Source organism: Anomaloglossus baeobatrachus, chromosome 5, assembly GCF_048569485.1.
Source record: "Anomaloglossus baeobatrachus isolate aAnoBae1 chromosome 5, aAnoBae1.hap1, whole genome shotgun sequence".
NCBI lineage: Eukaryota > Metazoa > Chordata > Amphibia > Anura > Aromobatidae > Anomaloglossus > Anomaloglossus baeobatrachus.
Window position 1 is genome coordinate 28,303,355 of NC_134357.1, and position 7,973 is coordinate 28,311,327.

A 7,973-nucleotide genomic window follows, 5' to 3' on the forward strand; every position below is an offset into this window, starting at 1 on the left:
TCTATAATTATGTGAAGAAAAAAATGTTTCCATAAACATAAGTAAAATGTCTATTAGTCAAACATTAGGACCTTCAAGAGAAAATTGAGCTCAAAGAATTAGAAAATGGCATTACAGGTACACAGGGGCATAACTGAAGATGGTGGTCATTGGGAAAGAAAGTGTTAGTCTGCCACAGAAGGCCCCATATACTTGCCTCAGATTGTCCTGTCGCGGGCGGGGAGGAGGGTGTCAGCACTGCGCTCACCCCTCTGCTCGGGTCCAGCTGCTGCTCAGTGGTGGCTCGAGCGGTGGGCCGGATCCCGGGGGTCTCGAGCGGCACTCCTCGCCCGTGAGTGAAAGGGGGTTGGGTTTTGGGATAAAGTATATTGTCCGTGACGCCACCCACGGTTGTGGTGATCTGTTAGCACCACCGCTGCTCTGGATGGGGATCCCGGGAAGGATGGTATGGAGCAGCCAGTTGTTGTGTTGCCCCTCCGTGGGTAGGGGTTGGTAATCCCGGGGCCCGGTGATGAGTTGGGAGGTGCAGGGACGCGGGGGCAGCGCTGTGGTACGCACTGTGGTACTCACTCAGCCTGAGACGTTGACACAGTTTTTCGGTAAACCACATGGCTGGAAAGACGGTTCCCACGGACGGCTGCACTTGCTCTCCCAGTAGGTGACGGTGATGTCCCTTTGTCCTGCACCTAAGATTTCTGTGTTGGTAGCGATGGGTTCCCACCGGTAACCCGCTCCCCGGCTTGGATATGGGCCGGAGGAGCCCTACTTTGCCCGCAGACGCTGGCCCCGAGGAACTGGTTCCCTGGCGGTGGCGGTGTTCCTCCTTAATGGTTGGACTGTTGCCTTCAATCGGGACTTGGTTGTTTGGAGACAGACGTCCCCTTCACTGACGGATTTGGCAAATTATGGCGACTCCTAGCCTTGCCGGGGTCCGAGAGGCCCCTGCCCTGGTGCTGACTGTCCTTCGTATACTGCTCCAGACCGCCGGGCCACTACCCGTCCGCGGTCCTTCCAGCAACCTCCGAGCAGTCCCCCTCCAGACAATCACCGCCGTTGCTGACCTTGCTGATACTGTCCTGCACTTAGCCGGACAACTTCACGCCTTTCTACTCTCACTTCTACTCTTTTCTTCTTGGCTCCACTACTACTTCACTTTCACTTAGCTCTTCTACCACTTCCTTCTACTTCACTCCCCTCAACTGAACTGCCTGGTTCTCCCGCCTCCAGGGCTGTGTACTCCTCGGTGGGCGGAGCCAACCGCCTGGCCCACCCCCTGGTGTGAACATCAGCCCCTGGAGGAAGGCAACAAGGATTTTGGAAGCCTTGGTGTTCCTAACTGGGGTGTAGGGTGTGGTGGTGTGATGACCTGTGACCCCTGGCTTGCCCAGGGCATCACAGTCCCATAGTACATATCTCAGATGAATCCATATTACCTCCTTCATATGGCCCCATAGAGCCTGTCTCAGATGGCTCCATAGTACATGTCTCAAATGGCCACATCAGGCATTGCCTGAGATGGCCGTATAGTGCCTGCCTCAAATGGCCTTATAGTGCATGCCTCAGAAGGCTTCATGGTACCTACCTCAGATGGCCCCATAGTGCCTGCCTCAGATGGCCCCATAGTGCTTGCCTCAGATGGCCCCATAGTGCCTGCCTCAGATAACCCCATAATGCCTGCCTCAGATGGCCCCAGAGTGCCTGCCTCAGATGGCCCCAGAGTGCCTGCCTCAGATGGCCCCAGAGTGCCTGCCTCAGATGGCCCCATAGTGCCTGCCTCAGATGGCCCCATAGTGCCTGCCTCAGATGGCCCCAGAGTGCCTGCCTCAGATGGCCCCAGAGTGCCTGCCTCAGATGGCCCCAGAGTGCCTGCCTCAGATGGCCCCAGAGTGCCTGCCTCAGATGGCCCCAGAGTGCCTGCCTCAGATGGCCCCAGAGTGCCTGCCTCAGATGGCCCCAGAGTGCCTGCCTCAGATGACCCCATAGTGCCTGCCTCAGGTGGCCCCATAGTGCCTGTCTCAAGTGGCCCCATAGTGCCTGTCTTAGGTGGCCCCATAGTGCCTGGCTCAGATGGCCCCAAAGTGCCTGGCTCAGATGGCCCCAAAGTGCCTGCCTCAGATGGCCCCAAAGTGCCTGCCTCAGATGGCCCCATAGTGCCTGTCTTAGGTGGCTCCATAGTGCCTGCTTCAGATGGCCCCATAGTGCCTGTCTCAGATGGCCCCATAGTGCCTGCCTCAGATGGCCCCATCGTGACTGCCTTAGATGGCCTTCTAGTGCCTGCCTCAGAAAGCCCCATAATACCTATCTCAGATGGCCCCATAGTAAGAGACAGCTGGGCAAAGAGACAGCCGGGAAAAGAGACAGATGGGCAAAGAGACAGATGGGCAAAGAGACAGATGGGCAAAGAGACAGATGGGCAAAGAGACAGATGGGCAAAGAGACAGACGGGCAAAGAGACAGACGGGCAAAGAGACAGACGGGGAAAGAGACAGATGGGGAAAGAGACAGCCCTGGAAAGAGACAGATGGGCAAAGAGAGACCTGGAAAGAGACAGACCTGGAAAGAGACAGACCTGGAAAGAGACAGACCTGGAAAGAGACAGACCTGGAAAGAGACAGACCTGGAAAGAGACAGATGGGCAAAGAGACAGACGGGCAAAGAGACAGACGGGGAAAGAGACAGACGGGGAAAGAGACAGACGGGGAAAGAGACAGACGGGGAAAGAGACAGACGGGGAAAGAGACAGACGGGGAAAGAGACAGACGGGGAAAGAGACAGACGGGGAAAGAGACAGACGGGGAAAGAGACAGACGGGGAAAGAGACAGACGGGGAAAGAGACAGACGGGGAAAGAGACAGACGGGGAAAGAGACAGACGGGGAAAGAGACAGACGGGGAAAGAGACAGACGGGGAAAGAGACAGACGGGGAAAGAGACAGACGGGGAAAGAGACAGACGGGGAAAGAGACAGACGGGGAAAGAGACAGACGGGGAAAGAGACAGACGGGGAAAGAGACAGACGGGGAAAGAGACAGACGGGGAAAGAGACAGACGGGGAAAGAGACAGACGGGGAAAGAGACCGCCCTGGAAAGAGATAGATGGGGAAAGAGACAGCCCTAGAAAGAGAGAGCCTTGGAAAGACACATCCCTGGAAAGAGACATCCCTGGAATGAGACATCCCTGGAATGAGACATCCCTGGAATGAGACATCCCTGGAATGATACAGACCTGGAAAGATACAGACCTGGAAAGATACAGACGGGGCAAAGAGACAGACGGGGCAAAGAGACAGACGGGGCAAAGAGACAGACGGGGCAAAGAGACAGACGGGGCAAAGAGACAGACGGGGCAAAGAGACAGACCGGGAAAGTGACAGACATGGAAAGAAACAGACACAGACAGACGGGGAAAGAGACAGACACACACATAGAGACAGACACCGAGATAGAGAGATACAGACATGCACAGAGATGGAGACAGATAGACTGATACAAATACAGAGAGATAGAAACAGACAGACAGAGACATAGACACAGACAGACAAGGAAATAGACAGACAGAGACTGGGAGAGAGACAGAGAGACAGTTACTATCCCAGGCAAAGCCCGCATACTACAGCTAATCTATATATATAATTGCCTTATTCTGTCTGTCTGTCTGTCTGTCTGTCTGTCTATCTGTCTGTCTGTCATGCTCCGAAATTGTGTCCTTACGGTGACACAAAGCTGATTGGCCGCTGGGCTCGCCATGGCCCCGCCCCCCCACACGGATTGGCCTCTCGCCCCGGCTCTCTGCAGGCCCCGCCCCCCTCACGCAATGCACGCTCGCTCTGGCCGCCCAACTGACACGGGGCTCCGATTCCCAGGTGAGTACACACACATCAAATCACACTCACTCTCACACTCACTCTCACACACACCTCACACATCACAACATGCTGGGATATCTCTTGCTTCTACACCGGCTCCGTCAGGATCCCAGCAGCGCCACACATAACCTTGCGATGCTGGGATCTTAACGGAGGCCGTGAAAGCTGGTAACCATTATACACATCGGGTAACTAAGGTCCCTTAGTTACCCGATGTGTATCATAGTTACCAGTGTACACCGGCTCACACTCACTCTCACACACACCTCACACACACATCACATCGCATCCACACATCAAGGTCCTGCAGCTGCGGAACATACATAACATAACAGCACACACACACACACACACACATAACAGCACACACATAACAGCACACACATAACAGCACACACATAACAGCACACACATAACAGCACACACATAACAGCACACACAAATCAGATCACACTCACACACACCTCACACATCACATCGCATCCAAATACTCACAACATCCTGGGATATCGCTTGCTTCTCGGCGGCGATATTGTGCTGTGAGCTTCCAGGACCTGACGGAGGATCACATGGCCAGAAGCATGTGATATCCCCGGATGTTGTGAGTATCAGCGCGTATGTGCAATATCGTCAGTGTCTGTGTGTGTGAGTGTATGCGATCGGGTGTGTGTGAGTGGATGCGATCGGTTGTGTGGGTGAGTGGATGCGATCGGTTGTGTGGGTGAGTGGATGCGATCGGTTGTGTGGGTGAGTGGATGCGATCGGGTGTGGGTAAGTGTCGGCAGAGGAGCACGGCGTGCTGGAGGAGGCTGGGAGCAGAGAGGCTGATCTTGGGGAAGGCTGGGAGGGGGAGGCTGATGCTGAGGGAGGCTGGAAGGAGAGAGGCTGAGCAAACGTGCTCCATCCGCCATACTGCGCACTCCCCATCGTGCTGCATCCCCCATGCTGCTCACTCCCAAACGTGCTCCATCCGCCATGCTGCGCACTCCCCATCGTGCTCTATCCGCCATGCTGCACACTCCCAAACGTGCTCCATCCGCCATGCTGCGCACTCCCAAACGTGCTCCATCCGCCATACTGCGCACTCCCCATCGTGCTCTATCCGCCATGCTGCACACTCCCAAACGTGCTCCATCCCCCATGCTGCGCACTCCCAAACGTGCTTCATCCGCCATGCTGCGCACTCCCCATCGTGCTCTATCCACCATGCTGCACACTCCCAAAAGTGCTCCATCCGCCATGCTGCGCACTCCCAAACATGCTCCATCCGCCATGCTGCGCACCCCCCATCATGCTCCATCCGCCATGCTGCGCACTCCCAAACGTGCTCCATCCGCCATGCTGCGCACTCCCAAACGTGCTCCATCCGCCATGCTGCGCACTCCCAAACGTGGTCCATCCGCCATGCTGCGCACTCCCAAACGTGGTCCATCCGCCATGCTGCGCACTCCCAAACGTGGTCCATCCGCCATGCTGCGCACTCCCAAACGTGCTCCATCCGCCATACTGCGCACTCCCAAACGTGCTCCATCCGCCATACTGCGCACTCCCCATCGTGCACCATCCGGCATGCTGCGCACTCCCAAGCGGATGGAGCATGATGGGGGGTGCGCAGCATGGCGGATGGAGCACGTTTGGGAGTGCGCAGCATGGCGGATGGAGCACGTTTGGGAGTGCGCAGCATGACGGATGGAGCACGTTTGGGAGTGCGCAGCATGACGGATGGAGCACGTTTGGGAGTGCGCAGTATGGCGGATGGAGCACGTTTGGGAGTGCGCAGTATGGCGGATGGAGCACGTTTGGGAGTGCGCAGCATGGCGGATGGAGCACGTTTGGGAGTGCGCAGCATGGCGGATGGACCACGTTTGGGAGTGCGCAGCATGGCGGATGGAGCACGTTTGGGAGTGCGCAGCATGGCGGATGGAGCACGTTTGGGAGTGCGCAGCATGGCGGATGGAGCACGTTTGGGAGTGCGCAGCATGGCGGATGGAGCACGTTTGAGAGTGCGCAGCATGCCGGATGGTGCACGATGGGGATTGCGCAGTATGGCGGATGGAGCACGTTTGGGAGTGCGCAGCATGGCGGATGGAGCACGTTTGGGAGTGCGCAGCATGGCGGATGGACCACGTTTGGGAGTGCGCAGCATGGCGGATGGACCACGTTTGGGAGTGCGCAGCATGGCGGATGGAGCACGTTTGGGAGTGCGCAGCATGGCGGATGGAGCACGTTTGGGAGTGCGCAGCATGGCGGATGGAGCACGTTTGGGAGTGCGCAGCATGGCGGATGGAGCACGTTTGGGAGTGCGCAGCATGGCGGATGGAGCACGTTTGGGAGTGCGCAGCATGGCGGATGGAGCACGTTTGGGAGTGCGCAGCATGCCGGATGGTGCACGATGGGGAGTGCGCAGTATGGCGGATGGAGCACGTTTGGGAGTGCGCAGCATGGCGGATGGAGCACGTTTGGGAGTGCGCAGCATGGCGGATGGAGCACGTTTGGGAGTGCGCAGCATGACAGATGGAGCACGTTTGGGAGTGCGCAGCATGACGGATGGAGCACGTTTGGGAGTGCGCAGTATGGCGGATGGAGCACGTTTGGGAGTGCGCAGTATGGCGGATGGAGCACGTTTGGGAGTGCGCAGCATGGCGGATGGAGCACGTTTGGGAGTGCGCAGCATGGCGGATGGACCACGTTTGGGAGTGCGCAGCATGGCGGATGGAGCACGTTTGGGAGTGCGCAGCATGGCGGATGGAGCACGTTTGGGAGTGCGCAGCATGGCGGATGGAGCACGTTTGGGAGTGTGCAGCATGGCGGATGGAGCACGTTTGAGAGTGCGCAGCATGCCGGATGGTGCACGATGGGGATTGCGCAGTATGGCGGATGGAGCACGTTTGGGAGTGCGCAGCATGGCGGATGGAGCACGTTTGGGAGTGCGCAGCATGGCGGATGGACCACGTTTGGGAGTGCGCAGCATGGCGGATGGACCACGTTTGGGAGTGCGCAGCATGGCGGATGGAGCACGTTTGGGAGTGCGCAGCATGGCGGATGGAGCACGTTTGGGAGTGCGCAGCATGGCGGATGGAGCACGTTTGGGAGTGCGCAGCATGGCGGATGGAGCACGTTTGGGAGTGCGCAGCATGGCGGATGGAGCACGTTTGGGAGTGCGCAGCATGGCGGATGGAGCACGTTTGGGAGTGCGCAGCATGCCGGATGGTGCACGATGGGGAGTGCGCAGTATGGCGGATGGAGCACGTTTGGGAGTGCGCAGTATGGCGGATGGAGCACGTTTGGGAGTGCGCAGCATGGCGGATGGAGCACGTTTGGGAGTGCGCAGCATGGCGGATGGACCACGTTTGGGAGTGCGCAGCATGGCGGATGGAGCACGTTTGGGAGTGCGCAGCATGGCAGATGGACCACGTTTGGGAGTGCGCAGCATGGCGGATGGAGCACATTTGGGAGTGCGCAGCATGGCGGATGGAGCACGTTTGGGAGTGCGCAGCATGGCGGATGGAGCACGTTTGGGAGTGCGCAGCATGGCGGATGGAGCACGTTTGGGAGTGCGCAGCATGGCGGATGGAGCACGTTTGGGAGTGCGCAGCATGCCGGATGGTGCACGATGGGGAGTGCGCAGTATGGCGGATGGAGCACGTTTGGGAGTGCGCAGTATGGCGGATGGAGCACGTTTGGGAGTGCGCAGCATGGCGGATGGAGCACGTTTGGGAGTGCGCAGCATGGCGGATGGACCACGTTTGGGAGTGCGCAGCATGGCGGATGGAGCACGTTTGGGAGTGCGCAGCATGGCGGATGGAGCACGTTTGGGAGTGCGCAGCATGGCGGGTGGAGCACGTTTGGGAGTGCGCAGCATGGCGGATGGAGCATGATAGGGGGTGCGCAGCATGGCGGATGGAGCACGTTTGGGAGTGCGCAGCATGGCGGATGGAGCACGTTTGGGAGTGTGCAGCATGGCGGATAGAGCACGATGGGGAGTGCGCAGCATGGCGGATGGAGTACGTTTGGGAGTGCGCAGCATGGCGGATGGAGCACGTTTGGGAGTGTGCAGCATGGCGGATAGAGCACGATGGGGAGTGCGCAGCATGGCGGATGGAGCACG